The sequence below is a fragment of the Halichoerus grypus genome, chromosome 4 (genome assembly GCF_964656455.1).
Source record: "Halichoerus grypus chromosome 4, mHalGry1.hap1.1, whole genome shotgun sequence".
Classification (NCBI taxonomy): Eukaryota; Metazoa; Chordata; class Mammalia; order Carnivora; family Phocidae; genus Halichoerus; species Halichoerus grypus.
Window position 1 is genome coordinate 186,717,485 of NC_135715.1, and position 17,000 is coordinate 186,734,484.

General features: G+C 40.4%; 1 protein-coding gene across 9 annotated transcripts in view; it reads left to right on the top strand.

Moving 5' to 3' along the window:
- Window positions 1-264: 264 nt before the first annotated feature.
- GIGYF2 (GRB10 interacting GYF protein 2) overlaps window positions 265-17,000 on the top strand; it is a 146,869-nt gene continuing 130,133 nt past the window's right edge. For 7 of the 9 annotated variants that reach the window (XR_013447430.1, XR_013447431.1, XM_078071459.1 and 4 more), the window contains exons 1-3: window positions 267-345; window positions 4,248-4,317; window positions 6,088-6,153. The gene's annotated coding sequence lies outside the window, so the exon portion shown is untranslated. Of the gene's footprint in view, window positions 346-4,247; window positions 4,318-6,087; window positions 6,154-17,000 lie in introns of all 9 variants that reach the window. The other 2 variants (XM_078071460.1, XM_078071461.1) reach the window with 2 other exon arrangements.

Below are 17,000 nucleotides of genomic sequence, written 5' to 3' on the forward strand. Positions count from 1 at the left end.
AGCTTTGGACACCAACTCTACTCAACTCAAGGGCAGGCAGGGAGCCCCATCCCAGGGACCCGCAGGCGCCTGCGCCCTGCCCCAGCCCCGCCCCCTCCTAGCCCGGCATCCGGGGCTCAGGCAGGGGCGTGTCCGGGGAAGAGGGGCGGGGGGCAGCGGAAAGGAAGGATGTCGTGGGAGGCTGGATAAGCGGGTAGGGAGGCGAGGCGGGGCGGGGGCGGAGCAAGGGGCGTGACGGAACGAGCGCGCTGTCACGTGATGTGCGTGGCGACGTGTCGGCCATCTTGTGTTGTTGAGGCTGAGGACTGACTTGGGTTCTGAGAGACTCCCTGTCCCGGACCGCAGGTAACCAGCGACTCCCGTCTCTCTCCCCTGCCCGGCTCCGCTTCGCGCCCCGACTCCGCCGTCTCCCGCCACCCCACACGGAGCCGCCGGGGCCTCCCGCCCGCGCTCGCGTCCTCGCCGCTCCTGCCCGACCCGGCCCAGCCGCATGGACACCCACAGGCCGCCCCGGCAGCGGCTGCGGCCGGCTCGGGCGTCAGGCGAGGGGACAGGTCAGGTGCGGGGCCGGAGGGAGCCTCCTCCGCGGCGGGGGGCACGCCGGGCCCGGGCACGTCTCGGCCGCCGAGCCGGGGAGCCCCCTCCTCCAGGGCCCGTTGACATCGCGGGGGGAGTCGAGGAAGGGAAGAGGGTGGTGGGGTGGGCAGTGTCAGGCCGATTTGCTCAGGGCCAGAGGGTTTCCCTTCTGCTACCTGCTCCCCGGGCCGGCCACCCGCCCAGCAAGGGGGTGCCCGGGATAACAGCTGCTTCGGCCAGACAGCTGCTCCTGCCGGTCCTCCTCCCCACACCTGGCCTCCGGGAGGTGCGCCTTTGCCTTCCTGACCGAGCATCTGCACTGGGGAGACTCCTTTCGTGGCGAAAGGACTGGGTCTGGACCAGGCCTGAGGCAAGGTGGAGCCATGATCTGAACCTGGGACGAGGTTGGGAAAGTCAAGCCCGAGGCAGCTTTGGGACCCGAACATTCACGTCAGGTTGAAATGGGCATTAGTCTTTACGTGTCAGCAGTTTCCCACGAAGCACTTTGAATACTTCAGTTTTGTGACTGAAACGTAAATCAGATTTATGTTTTCGACCACAGAAGGGTGTATGAAAGCAGCAGCTTGTATGATCGTGTTTGGGAAGCAGTAACGTTGATTTGCATTTATGTAGCACTGTGTTTTGTTTTTTTCCTTTCCCTGAAAGTCAGAGCACTTAAGCACACCTAGTTTCTCTGTAAGGAAGGTGAGTATTCCAGTTAAACTTACAAGAAATTGAGGATGGGGCCGGAAGCTGTGAACAGTTTCTTATCCAGTGTTACATATCTTGAATTATAGGCAGTTTGGATTCCCAGTGTGTGCAGGGAAGATGTTCTCTCCTGTAGTCGTTCCTTTTTAGAATCTAATGACTTCTTAGATTTCAAACAATTTCCTCTTGTCAGTCGTTTCTGTACATTAACTTTCATCCATCTAATATTTGCAGTTCTAGCCTTACAGAGTTTGTTCATTTTGGTTAGAGCACAAATGTGTTCCCTCATTTATTGATGATTTTATGTGTTTTACCAGTTAGTGTACCAGATTTTGGAGTGCTCAAACTGGGTGGAATATGTGCTTTTCTGTTACATCAGATGTTGACATCAGTAGAGGACACCAGGAAGAAAACTTAGAAGGTGCATGTATCTGGAAAAATGTCACACAGTTCTTCCTTTACATCACCATTGAGTACACTGGTAATGGTAGTGATTTATTGGGAAAGGGCTTTACACCTTTTCTGTACTTGACAGAGCATTTTAGGATTTTGAGACTGAGGAGGAGGAAGGGACTATGTACTTCCATTTATTCATTCATTCATGCATTCATTTATTTGACAACTATTGAGACACTACTACACTGTTGGGTGCTGGGAGCAAAACAGACCAAAAATTCCTTTCTCAGTGGAGCTCATTTCTACACAGATAAATAAAAGCTCAGGTAAAATATATAGTGTTGTGGTGAATGATGTGGAAAAAAAAATGAGATGGGGAAATAGGATGATAGGGATTTGGGGGTTAATTTGTGGGGGGGTGGTGTTAATTTTAAGTAGAGTGCCCTGGGAAGGCTGCATAGAGAAGCTTATGTTTGAGGAAGGACCTGACACCGGTAAAGGAGCAATTCCTGTAGGTATATGGAGAAGGGATGCTCCGGACTAGGGAAGCTAGGGCAAAGATAACTGAGGCAAAAACTGAAGTGGGAGCGGGTCAGGTGCTGGGAAAAATATGGAGGCTAGCTTAGCCAGAGAGGCCCAAGCGAGAGGGAGGCCAGTAGAACCTGTGTACCTTACTCATTGGTACTAAGATGAGAGGGGTTATTCAGTGACTTAGAAATTTTTTCCACACCTCTTGTGACTATTAGAAAGGGAGATCAGATTCTGGAGATTTGGGCCAGTATGCCCAAATCCCCTTCCCTCCATATGACACGCTCCACCCCAGTTTGGAAAAATTCAGGCTGCTCATATAACATATCTCAGGAAATTGTCATGAAATATCTTCTTAAACTTTTATTTTTTAATTTTTTAATTTTTTAAAGATTTTATTTATTCATGAGAGAGAGAGAGGCAGAGGGAGAAGCAGGCTCGCCAAGGAGCAGGGAGCCCGATGCGGGACTTGATCCCAGGACCCCAGGATCATGACCTGAGCCGAAGGCAGACGCTTAACCATCTGAGCCACCCAGGCGCCCCGTTTCTTAAACGTTTTTATTTTTATTTTTATTTTTTTATTTTTTTTTTAAAGATTTTATTTATTTATTTGACAGAGAGAGACACAGCGAGAGAAGGAACACAAGCAGGGGGAGAGGGAGAGGGAGAAGCAGGCCTCCCGCCGAGCAGGGAGCCCGATGCGGGGCTCGATCCCAGGACCCTGGGATCATGACCTGAGCCGAAGGCAGACGCTTAACGACTGAGCCACCCAGGCGCCCCTCTTAAACGTTTTTAAATGAGATGGGTGATAAACTGCCTAAGAGATTTCTCAAAAGGAATTGCTTTCAAAGAAGGGGATCTTTGGAATATTTCTGAATATTTGAAAATGTAGGGAAATTAATTTGCTTTGAAGTTTAGACACATCTTAAGACATATAACCTGAAAGAATGATTGAATCAGCATATTAACTTACATTGTTCTTTTTTAAAATTTTTTTTTTAAAGATTTTATTTATTTGACAGGGATACAGCGAGAAAGGGAACACAAGCAGGGGGAGTGGGAGAGGGAGAAGCAGGCTTCCCACTGAGCAGGGAGCTTGATGCAGGGCTCGATCCCAGGGCCCTGGGAACATGACCTGAGCCGAAGGCAGAGGCTTAACGACGGAGCCATCCAGGCGTCCCTTAATTTACGTTGTTCTTAATCTGATTAGTAAGAATTAAGAATTTCTCTTAATTCTGTTCTGTCCAGCCTAGTTTTAAATGTCTCAGGGTTTCTTCCACTAATTTGTTTGTCTTTTATAAATTTTACATGTACAGAACTTTTTGTGCTGAGTTTTTTATTTCTCCACTTTTACTTTTCAGACTAATTCTCCAGTTCTTTGGTACTTATAAGCTTTTTTCTTTGGAATTTTTTTTTTCCCCCTGATTCCCATCCAGCTTATCTCCATATGCTTATTACTGAGCTTTCAAAAATGTTTTCTTTCATTTTAATTCACCTGAGGAATTTAATATCTTGGTTTTGAAATGCTCTTGCTGGTGAGTCAAGTTGCATATATGAAAAATAATTTGTCATAGCTTGCTTGAAGCTCATGAGAAGAGAGGAATTACAACTTCAGGGTGTGAGTGGAGCTCCTTGTCTACAAGGAGACATGGCAGTGATAGGGATGAAATGGTATTTTAACGAATTGCCTTTTTCCCTCTTGTTCCTTTGTTGAATTTTTGAAATGACATTTCCGTATTCTGTCTTTGATGTCATATCAGCTCATTTGTTCTCATGACTCTGCATTTTAATACTCCGTATGTTTTGTGTTTTGTGTGTGTGTGTGTGTGGACTTTCACACTGGAAGATGACACTACTGATAGTGATTGTTGTCTGGGAGGACCTTTTGGGTGAAAAGATTATTCCTGTCCCTTTTACCCTTGCCATTCTAGAAGATACTTGATTTGTGGCATTTTCAAAGACTGACTTCATTTGTAGTTCTCTATTATTCCCTGCTGATTAAATTTTCAGTACTTTCTGTTTTATTCTATTTCTTATAGATTGTAGTGGGACCAGTCTCATTAGGTTGAATCTACAGCCTATGTTGGTGTTAATCCGGGTATCTTAGAGGCAAGTTAAATGTCCATTTTCCTTCAGCAGTTTGAATTGCCTTAATATTATTTGGTCATCATTGTAAAACTCTGAACCCAAACCTATTTTTTCCCTTTTAACCCTCTTCTAGGATTTTATGGTGATAAAGTTCTAGGATTTCCATTCATTTTTAATGTCCTGAAAAGTCACATATTTTTAAATATATAAGTAGATTTTCACTCCATAGGCAAGCTTACTTAGAGTCCTAATATTTTTTGACCTGATTAGCATTTTTTCATTTTTTATGCTCTCAGGTGACTGAGAAATATAGTAGATTAATTAATTATACAGGAATGCAGAATGATACCTTTGTTGAATCACATATATATATATATTTTTTTAAAGTAAGCTCTATGCCCAACTTGGGGCTTGAACTCACGACCCCAAGATCAGGAGTCGTGTGCTGTACCGACTGAGCCAGCCAGGCACCCTGAATTGCTCATAATTTTTTGTATGAGGTTGAGGGAGAAGATGGGGGAGGTTTGAAAAACAAAAGAATATTCCCTTAAGTGGCCACAATTTAAGTTTATAAAAATATTTTCAACCTATTATATACCTACCTACTTCAAGTTATTAAAGTACACGATACTGTATTTTCTTGTTAACCACGGAGTTTCATTAATTACAAAGAACTTTAATTTATACTTGTAATAGGAGATACTCTAGAGCTTGTTCTCTTGAGTTAGGCCCAGAGAAGACTTTATTACCTTGTTCTCCCCTCTTTTCCTTCTGCATGCCCTTATAAAAGTAGACTTAAGTGCATAAAGTTGATTGACCTTTAGGACATTATAATTACATGGCTACTTTTTTTGCAAAAATAAATCACAAGGCAGAAGCGGCTTACGTTGCTTTTTTGCTGTTAATAAAATTATCAACTTTAATTTGTAATGTTTTTTGACTCATAGCAGCATTCAAAGCATTATTTGATTTTAGCTGAGAAACCGCTTGAAGTTACTGTGTTTCAGTCCACTCCTTGTCATTTGAAATATCACCATCCTGTGGATTTTTTTTTTTATTTTAAAGATTTTATTTATTTATTTGACAGAGAGAGAGAGACCAAGTAGGCAGAGAGGCAGCCAGAGGGAGAGGGAGAAGCAGGCTCCCCACTGAGCAGGGAGCCCGATGCGGGGCTCGATCCCAGGACCCTGGGATCATGACCTGAGCTGAAGGCAGCCGCTTAACCGGCTGAGCCACCCAGGCGCCCCATGCTGTGGATTTTTAAGATGCTGTCTCAGTAGAGTCTTAAAAGAAGTTTGTGATTTTGCATCTGAAAGCACGCCTGGAGATTTGCTCCTTGGGCATTTTGGCAGTGGTTATATTTCTTGGGGTCACTAATTATTTACATAGGATATATCCTGTATTATTGTGTTGCTGGCTGTCATTTTTCTATGAGGTATGCTTAAAAATTAATACTAAATCCCCGTAATGTGGTTTTGAATGAAAACCCCAAGTAATCACTTTCCTAAACTTTATATTTCCTAAATCCTCATTTGTTAGCTTCGTCCGAATCACTTAGAACTTTTGTTAAAAACATGTATTTTTTAGTCCCACTCCAGAGCTACTGAGAGTGACTCTTTAAATGTTAGGAAAGTGGAAGTTGGTTTATAAGCACACAATGTGATTCTAATATTTTAACCAGATTAGGAACCATTTCCTGTTAAAACTATTCATGATAAGAAACTATATTTTTAAAGTTGCCTAAGAGATTGATTATTGGGTCAATTATTTTAATACTTTTGTTATTTACAGTGTTAAAAGGACCTGAACAAAGTCTGCTCACACCTCCTGCTGTGAACCAGCAGAACTTTTGAACAGGTGAGTGTTGAAGGGAAGCACAGAGCTGAGGGCTTATGCAAACATAATTTTTGCATTTAAGGTTTCAGGGGTTTTTGTCCTGTTTTTTTCCTGAGGTTATAGATACTTCTCGGGTACTGCTCAGATTTCTTATGAACCATAAGAATAATCATACCCTTTCTGCATTGATCCTGGTGTGGAATTTGTGTCTTAAACTGTTGTAATGATTTTCTGATGGCGTGAAACAGGAAGAGAAATGCTTTGGGGGCAGGAGTAAGGAGGTATCTTAAAGAACCCGAGGGCTGTTGGCGTTCATGAAGGACATGAGCCAGAAACTGGGAAACATTCAGGAGCCAGGACAGTCCAGATAGCACTTACCTCCCTGCTGGCTAGTCAGTGTCCTCTCTTGTCTCTTTTTAGCCTGCTTTAATTGTCTTTTCACAAGCTGTCCTTTTTCTGCTTTAACACATGGGAAGAAAATCACCACTTTATTCCTGGAACCACATACGAACTCAGGCTCTAGTGCCACTAGCCAACTGGTTACTAACTCATTGTCCATGTTTCAAATTCTTGGGAGGGAAGATTTGATTGGTTGAAGTTTGTCCAATTCTCTATCATTGGTCTAGTTAGTATGGCCATAGGGTTGGAGTCTAGAAATACAAACATAATTGAAAGATCCCACTTCCAAGAGTGGATGCAGGTTGAAGAGAAGGTGTAGTGTTGGCTCTTCTAGGCAGAAACCCACAGAACCTTCTGGATGTTTTTCCTTTCCTAGAAAAATTCCCTGTAGATAGGTTGGCAGTTTCAGTTTATATGTCCTGAAGAGTTAAAATATATGCATATCTTTTGGTCAGTGAGGCCCAGTAGGTCTCATAGAGCATCCTTGTTTGAACTTCCTAGTGCAATGTTTTAACAGAAGTTCTTGATTAAGGGGGTTAAGAGGAGTGTTTGCGAAAAAGGTTTAGCAAATGAACGTAAGCAAGTGAGAGGCTTGGTTTGTGGAAAAATTCATTGGTTATTTATTTTTCATTGATTGCTTTTATAAATTTTAATTTCTGGGTACTTTTTATAGTATTAAGCACCCTTGAGTATTAGGACGCCATGGAGAATTTGAAGAGTGGGACTTGCTATATGTGAACATATATTCACATTATTTGAATGGTAGCAGGGATTTTTCACTGTTGAGAAAGAATCAGTGAGATGGAGTATAAACTTTTGTATTGACATGTTTTTGTATTCTAGAATTATTAGGTAATACTGAAGCACGCTTTTTTTTAATGGAGCGTTTTGAAGCCCTGTTTATTTTTGTTTATAGCTTGTATATACTTGCTGACATCTAATTACTTCATTTTTTAATGACTTAAATCTTGTTGGTATATTAGTGTATTGAGATTTTTGATGCAAAGCTTAGGGATTACTAATAAAAGTTATGTATTGTAGAGTGATGTATCCAATGACAGGTCACAGATGAGACTTCCTATGATACTTTTTTTAAGCCAGGGTTTCTTCAGCAGATTGCAGCTGAATTCATTTTTAAGTTAGAATAGCCTTCTCATATTGTATGTTTTCTTTAATCTGGATTTGAGGTGAGGTGTATTCAGGCTTATTGAGTTAAGGCTTTGTGAGGTTTAAAAAGATTTCCACATAATCTGTATAAAACTTCCACAGGCTTTGGGGATCCCTCTCTGGAAAACATTGGCTTGTGATGAGATTATCAAATGACATGGTAATGTTTATGGCATTGTAATTTTTCCTAGAATAGGTTACATAGGTTACTGGTTGCTAATTTTGTTCTTTAACCAAAAGGGAGAAAACTAGAAATGTTTACATATTGTTCAGAAGCTGTGGGGGGGAATGACAGGTACAGATTTTCTTCTTATAGTGATATTGTGGCCAATATGTTCTTTGGGAACAAAGCTCCTTTTCAAGTTGTCCTGGGCCTGGAGGAAGTCTTGGGAACTCTGGTCTCTTCCGTATTGGTTTTTTGGTTGCAGTTAGTGACAAGAATTGGCACCTTCTAATTGGTAAATCATGGCTCAGGCCTTGAAGGCATGGTCATATGCAGGGGCTCTCATGATTAGCTCCTTGAGGATTGAGGTGATATCGCCCACACCATGGTCAGTTGAGGGACTGGATATGAAACCATCCTGTAAGATCAGTGGGTCAGAGAGCCTTAATTTATCTTTTGCAACCTGACACTCTTCTTTAGTCTTTTAAACTATTTCTACCGTTTTTTTTTTTTTTTTTTTAAGATTTTATTTATTTGTTTGACAGAGAGAGGAGAGAGCCCGCACAAGCAGGGGGAGTGGCAGGCAGAAGGGAAGCTCGCTCCCTGCTGAGCAGGAAGCCTGATGCGGGACTCAATCCCAGGACTCTGGTGGGATCATGACTTTAAGGCGGACACTTAACCACTGAGCCACCCAGGTGTCCCTCCACTATTGTTAATGAAGGTTCTGATAGTGTGTTGGGAGAATCTGTTCTCTTCCCTACCCAGAGGGCTTACTGTATTGCTTAATTGAGTGATGCAGAGGGGTAGATACAGTTGAAGGATAGTGGAACAGAGTGGGAGATTGGGAAAAGGAGAAAAAGTGACTTCCACAAAATGAATTCCTCTGAAACTTGCAAGGAAATGGAGAAAAAAGAAAAAGGTAATCAAGCAGTATTGAGCACTGTATCATTATGTAGTGAAAAGTTTGTGGCTTTTTAAAGTAGTGAAATGGGGACGCCTGGGTGGCTCAGTCGGTTAAGCGTCTGCCTTTGGCTCAGGTCACGATCCCAGGGTTCTGGGATCGAGCCCTGTGTTGGGCTCCCTGCTCAGTGGGAAGCCTGCTTCTCCCTCTCCCACTCCCCCTGCTTGGGTTCCCTCTCGCGGTCTCTCTCTGTCAAATAAATAAAATCTTAAAAAAAAAAAACAGTGAAATGTAGGTTTAATTTTCTGTTAATAACTTTAGGTAAATAAGTTAACCTCTTGTAGTCTTATTTCCCTTACCTGTAAAGTATATCCCACAGTGGTTGTGGGAATTAAAAATCTAAAATGCCCTGTGTAATACCTGGCACCCAGTAAATGGGCTCTCAATAGATGGTAGCTTTTATTATTGTTATTGCTATGTAAATAGGTGCATTTTGATTATAAAATTTCATCCTTATAATCTGAATAGAGACATCAGTGAGTTTTCTTTGTAAGTCTTTTTTGTTTTGTTCTCAAGCCAATCAATATTTAAATAGCTGCTTTGTGATGAGTCCTGGGCTAGCCATAGTGGTGAGCAGAAAACACAAGGACCTATCTTCATGGGGCTTATAGCCTAGTGGCAGAAATCAAAAAATCATATAAGTAAATTTCAAAATGTGAAAAGTCTCTCTGTCCTTGGAAAAGATACATTTTTAAGACCTAGATACTTTTTAAGTTAAGTGTTGCATTTTGGATCTTGGTGTTCTTGTTGTCAGTGATATTTTATGCCTCTTGATAATGCTTTTCAGGGTATGTATGTTTGTTCTAAGTTAATTTATGTATTTCTTTTGTTTGTCATTTTTTTCTTTTTCTCTGAGATAGACATTCTCAACTTTTTGATCTTAGGACTCCTTTCTCCTTTTAAAAGTTAAGAGGACCCCAATCTAAAACTAATGATGTAATGTATGGGGATTAACATAACAATAAAAAATTTAAAAAAAAAAGTTAAGAGGACCCCCAAAGAGCTTTTGATTTTAGTTCCGCGTGTTTGTATTATATTGAAAAATTTAAAACGATTTCTTCATTTAAAAATAACGATAATCTCATTACATGTTAACATAAATATATTTTTAATGAAAAACACCCATTTTCTAAAATTTTTTTATTTTTTTATTTTTTATTTTTTCCTAAGATTTTATTTATTTATTCATGAGAGACAGAGAGAGAGAGACAGAGGCAGAGGGAGAAGCAGGTTCCCCGCGGAGCAGGGAGCCCGATGCGGGACTCGATCCCAGGACCCCGGGATCACGACCCGAGCCAAAGGCAGATGCTTAACCGACTGAGCCACCCAGGCTTCCCAATTTTCTAAAATATTTTTATATTTGGTGAAAAGAATGGCATCGTTTTACCGTTTCGCAAATTGCTTTTATGTCTTACTTTTTGGAAGGCAGCTGAATTCTCATATCTGCTTCTGCATTCAATCAGTTGCTGTTTATTACTTTGGTTAAGTATGGGAAGGACATTCATCCTCACAGAGATATGTATGTAGTTGGAAAAGGGAGGAATATTTTAAGAGCGTTTCCAAATAATTGCAGTTATTCTTTGTACACCAAAATTTGACAAATAGTTTTTAAAGTTTAGTTGTAATGTGAAATTTGAATTATATCAATGCACCTTTTATATTTTGTTACATTAAAATCCATTGGTCTATCTCCCACCTTAAATGAATATTTTATATAACACAGTATCAAAAAATTGCATTCATATAAATCATTACCCATCAGGAAACCCTTTAATTATTGGGAAGGTCTTTTTTTTTTTTTTTAAAGATTTTATTTATTTATTTGACAGAGAGAGACAGCGAGAGAGGGAACACAAGCAGGGGGAGTGGGAGAGGGAGAAGCAGGCTTCCCGCGGAGCAGGGAGCCTGATGTGGGGCTCGATCCCAGGACCCTGGGATCATGACCTGAGCCGAAGGCAGACGCTTAACGACTGAGCCACCCAGGCGCCCCAATTATTGGGAAGGTCTTAAGTACTGGAAAACCGATCAAACCCATGATGGTGAATAGTTTTCCAAAATTCTTTTTTTTTTTTTTTAAAGATTTTATTTATTTGACAGAGAGAGACACAGCGAGAGCAGGAACCCAAGCAGGGGGAGTGGGAGAGGGAGAAGCAGGCTTCCCGCTGAGCAGGGAGCCCGATGCTGGGCTCCATCCCAGGACCTTGGGATCATGACCTGAGCTGAAGGCAGACACTTAACGACTGAGCCACCCAGGCGCCCCATAGTTTTCCAAAATTCTAATTTTGCTTGAAAGCTCAAATTTTATTATTGGAAGCAAGTACTGACAATTGTTTTTGTTTTGTTTTTGAACAAGTGACCGTGTCAGTTCATTCATTTTTGAAAAAATGTCTGCTAAATACCCAGGTCTTTTTGTCACTTACTCTTTCACTGCTTTGCATGATCAATGCATTGCCAACACTGAAAAGTGCAAATAATATCTTAGTATTGTTATAATAGTAATTTTGACATCATGAGTACCTTGAAAGAGTTTCAGAAGACATTACTTTGAATTGCTTTTCTGGGGAGTGGAACAGTTTTCAGTGTTCTATTTACATATGATACATAAGTGTTTTGTTTTTGTTTTTTATTTTATTATTTTTTTAAAGATTTTATTTATTTATTTGACAGAGAAAGACACAGTGAGAGAGGGAACACAAGCAGGAGGAGTGGGAGAGGGAGAAGCAGGATTCCCGCTGAGGAGGGAGCCCGACACGGGGCTTGATCCCAGGACCCTAGGATCATGACCTGAGCCGAAGGCAGACGCTTAACGACTAAGCCACCCAGGCGCCCCTATTTTAATCAATTTAAAGAAAGATGATTTAACATAAAAGAAATATAAAATGTTAATCTTGGAATGCATTACTCTTTGAGGGAGGCAGTCTATTTTTAGTAAGCTTAGTCCTTTTAAACTCACCTTTTTTTGAAGTATAATTTACATAGAATAAAATGCCTTCATTTTAAGTGCACTCATATTAAATGTACATTTTGATGAGTTTTGATAAATGTATATACCTGTATAACCGTCACCACAATTAAGATATGTAACATTTTCATCACCTGTAGAAGTTTCCTTCTACTTTTTGCAGTCATTTTCCCTTCCTCACTACTGAATCTATTTTCTGTGACTAGATTAATTTTGCTTCTTCTAGGATTTTACATAAATGGAATTATTCAGAATGTATTCTTTTTGGATCTGGCTTCTTTTGCTCAGCATAATGTCTGATTCATTCATGTTGCTGCATGTATCAGTAATTAGTTTTTTATTGGCTGAGAATATTGGGTATGACTATTACAGTATTTATTTATCCATTCATCTGTGGATAAACATTTGGGTTGTTTTTGCTTTGGGGCTGTTAGGAATAAAGCTGACCTTAGTTTCATGGCATGGGTAGTGATTCAAATTGTGCTGGATTACAGTGCTTATCAGAACACTGTAAATTAGGAATTTAAATTTCTTTTATGGTGAGGAGAAAAGCCAGCAGAGCATCTATAATTTTTTTGAAGATGTGCCATAAAAAGGGTAATTAAGAGAAATAAATAGTATTTTGCAAGGTTTCATATATAATGTATGGTCCAGATAGATGTAGATAATTATTTTGAGTTTTGATGATTTTTCTGGGAAAAAAGTTCTTTGTTCCTTTCCTAGGGTTAACTGTATAGTAATAAAATGAATAATTGAAGTCTAGTTTTGCTTCATGAAGTTTTGCCATCAGTAAATGTTTAACAGATCATATTTTCAAAATTATTCAAAAATATTTGCATGTTGGGGCACCTGGGTGGCTCAGTTAGTTAAGCATTTGACTTCAGCTCAGGTCATGATCTTGGGGGCCTGGCATCAGGCCGGGTGTTGGGTCTGGGCTCAGTTGGGAGTCTGCTTGTCCCTTTCCCTCTCCCCCTGCTTGTGCTCTCTTGCTCCTTCTCAAATAAATAAATAAAATCTTAAAAAAAAAAAAGTTTACATGTTAGGGCACCTGGCTGGCTCAGTCAGTAGAGCATTTGACTTTTGATCTCAGGGTTATGAGTTCAAACCCATATTGGGCATGGAGCCCACCTTAAAAGAAAAAAAGTTTGCATGTTTAAAAATGAAGATCAGATGGGTGCAAAAGGAAGGAGTGTTTTCTGCTATAATAGTTGGGAGAAGAGTTTCCTTTTATTTTTGTACCTTAAAATTTTTAAAGTTTTTTTTTTTTAGTAATCTCTACACCCAATGTGAGGCTTGAATTCACAGCCCTGAGATCAAGAGTTGCATACTTCACTGACTGAGCTAGTCAGGCACCCCCTTAAAATAGTTTTTTAAACTGAGTTAATGTTCAAAAACATGTAACTTTTGGGGTGCCTAGATGGCTCAGTCGGTTAAGCGTCTGCCCTCGGCTCAGGTCATGATCCCAGGGTCCTGGGGTTGAGCCCCTTGTTGGGCTTTCTGCTCAGCGGGGAGCCTGCTTCTCCCTCTCTCTTCCCCCCCAAATAAATAAATAAAATCTTAAAAAACTTTTTGTAAAGTTTTTTTTTTTAAGATTTTATTTATTTGATAGAGCGTGCATGCATGAGCACGAACAGCGGGGAGGACACAGAGGGAGAGGGAGAGAGGAGGGCTCCATCCGAGGGCCCTGGGATCATGCATGACCTGAGCCGAAGGCAGACGGTTAACAACTGAGCCACCCAGGTGCCCCGGTATTAACTTCTATGACATTTATGTTGGTGTTGTAAAAATATTTCATACAAACCAGGCAGATACTTTTTGTGAGAATTAAGATCTGCTTTGTCATAAAAGTAATTGAAGAATATTGTTGCAAATTATGAAAATAGGGATAAAATCATTAATCTCACCTCACTAATATTTCTTCATTTCTGTCTTCTCTTTGTGTTTTAATGACATATGCAGAATTAGACTCTTGTGTGCAAACCTCATTGTACTTGTATTCTGTTGAGTGAATGTGCTGCTTTTATAGGATTGCTTCCTGTCTTTATAAAGACGAGTGATGTGGTATATGTGGTTCTCCTTCATGGTTCCTTTTCATTGTTTTACTTAGCTTTTTTTGAAGTTTGAAAAAAATGCATTTTGAGACCTACGTATTTTAGCCTAGTGACTGAATATTGCTTCATTTTATTTTATTTTATTTATTAATTTTTAAAAGTAATCTCTACCCCCATTATGGGACTCGAATTTATGACCCCGAGATCAACAGTTGCATGCTCCAGGCACCTTGGTAGCAGAGTTGGTTGTGTCTGACTCCTGATATTGGCTCAGATCTTGATCGCAGGGCTGTCAATTCGGGCCCTGTGTCGGGCTCTGTGCTGGGCATGGAGCCTACTTTAAAAAAAAAAGGGGGGGGGCACCTGGGTGGATCAGTTGGTTGGGCGGTCGACTCTTGATTTCGCCTTGGGTTTAATCTCAGGGTTGTGAGTTCAAGCCCCATGTTGGGTTCCATGGTGGGTGTGGAGCCTACTTAAAAAAAAAAAAAAAGAGTTGCATGCTCTACTGAGTGAGCCAGCCAGGTGCCCCCTATTTTAACCTTTTTTAAATTGAGGTATAAAATATAGTAAATAGGTGCACAGATCTGAAGTATGTACTTGGAAAAGTTTTACATATGTATATACTTCTGTAATCACCAATTAGATCAAGATTAGTGAACATCTCCGGCACTCCAGAAGGTTCCTTCTTCTTCTTAGTCACTAGTTCTACTTCCCTGATGAGCATATTTTTGACATGTGTCACTTTTTGATTACTTTATCTATTGAACATCAAAGGAATCACACGATCTATGTTCTTTGGTGGCTGGCTTTTGCTGAACGTGATGTCTGCGGAGATCCATGCAATATTGTTATCAGTAGTTCTTTTTTTTTTATTGCTGAGTTTTTGTTTTATGAACAATTTAACTTTTTATTTTGAAATAATTTGAAGTTTACAGAAAAGTTGCCAAAAATTACTAAGATTTTTTGTGTGCTCTTCATGTAGTTCAATGGTTTTTACCATTTTCTATATTTACTTTATCATTTATTTCTTTCTCTGTATGTGCATATATGTATGTAATTCTTAACATAATTTATAATATATAACATTTTATATAAGTTTTTTCTATTTCATTTGAGAGTATGATGTAGACCTCATGCTTCTTTTCCCTTAAAACATTTCAGTGGTGTTGGGTTTTTTTTTTTTTTTAATTATTTTTTTGGGGGGGAGGGTCGGAGAGAGGGAGAGAGAGGGAGCCTGATGTACTTGATTCCACGACCTTGAGATCGTGACCTGAGCTGAAATCAAGAGTCAGACGCTTAACTGACTGAGCCACCCAGGCACCCCTATTATAATTTTTTAAGTAAGCTCTCTGCCCAGTGTTGAGCTTGAATTCATGACCCTGACATCAGGAGTTCCGTGCTCTACCAACTGAGCCAGCCAGGCACCCCTTCAAGGTTATTTTCTGTTTTTCCTTTTAAGATTTTATTTATTTATTTGAGAGAGAGAGAGCGCCCGTGTGCAGGCGCACACCCAAGTGGCGGGGAGGGGTAGAGGGAGTGAGAGAAGCGGATTCCCCACTTAGCAGGGAGCCTGACATGGTGCTCGATCCCAGGACCCTGCGATTGCCACCTGAGCCGAAGGTAGACGCTTAACCAACTGAGCCACCCAGGTGCCCCTTCAATGTTATTTTCTAGGAATAAGAACATTTTCCTACGTAATCACAGTAAAAATTTCAGTCATAATTAACATTGATACAATACTATTACCTAACCCATAACTCCTATTCAAATTATTACAGTTGTCTCTTTAATGTTTCTTACAGCGTAATTTTTGTTGGTTCAAGATGAAATTAAGAATTGTACAGGCACCTGGTCTTTATATCTCTAAGTCTCCCTTAATCTGGGATTTTTTTTTTTGTTTGTTTTTGTTTTTTTGACTCTTATAACTGATATTTTTAGAGAGTATGGTTGATTGATTTTGTGTCTATCAGTTCGGGTATATCTGATGTTTTTTCAAGATGATCTTCAGTTTCTGCATTATTGTCAGGAATGTAACAAATACTGCTGTATTCTTCTCAATGCATCACATCAGGAGGCATGTGGTGTCCATTTGTCTCAGTATTAATAATGTTACCTAACTTAGTAACAGCCAGATGGAAGCGATGCATAGGGAATGGGTACAGAGCTTCAGTGCTCTCTCTGGCATACCACCTTAGTAACAGCCAGATGGAAGCGATGCATGTGGGAATGGGTACAGAGCTTCAGTGCTCTCTCTGGCATACCACCTTCTCCTTGAAGCTCCACTACAGTTTGTTTATTCATTCTTCTGTTGATGATCATTTGCAGTGATGAACATAGTAGCCAAATGTCAGTTTTTGGTAATTATGAATAAAGCTACTATGAATATCGTATCTTTGTCTTTTGGTAAAAATTTCCCTTGAATATTTATCTAGCAGTGGATTATGGGATCATGGGGTAGATATATATTTAGATTTGATAGATATTGCCAAACTATTTTCTGAAGTGGTTGAACTAATTTGCACTAATGGAGTTATTAATTTTGTGTTATCTTAATCCAGATTTGGCTAAGGTAAAAATAGTTTGCTGCTGGAATGCGGATAGAACTCTTCATTTATTTGGGACTGTATGTGAGGAGTGCTAGAAGGGTAGCTCTTTTTTCTGTCCTTGGGAAAATGGAGGTAAGGAAGTGTGGGGGCAGATTTACGTTCCTAGGTGTTCATTCTGGTAGTCTTTGTCAGACTATGCATAGTACTGCCTGGACTTCATCCCAGATTTGCCATAGATTTTTGGGGGCTAAGTTTTACATATCCAGGAGATGGAGATTTGCAGGAGTGGACAATTTTTATAAGAAAGATTCAGGAGGTTTTAAAGGAGTACATGTTTTGAATTAGTAGTAGTGGTAGCTAATCAGGTTGTCATGAATTCTAGAAGCAGTATCAGGGAACACTTTCAGGGTCGAACTGTTAGCTGCTGTGCTGGATTCTGATTCCGCTTTGGCTTCTCCTTGCTGTGTTTCTCCAGTTAGGACTTAAACTACATATATCTGCAGCTCCTTCATGTTAATAGTGATTGTGTGTGCCCAGAAGTTGTCTGGCTTCTTGACGCTGTGCCAGGTTGTGAGAAAATGGTAGACTTAAGAGCTGAGAGGCCAAGGTCTCCCTTTTC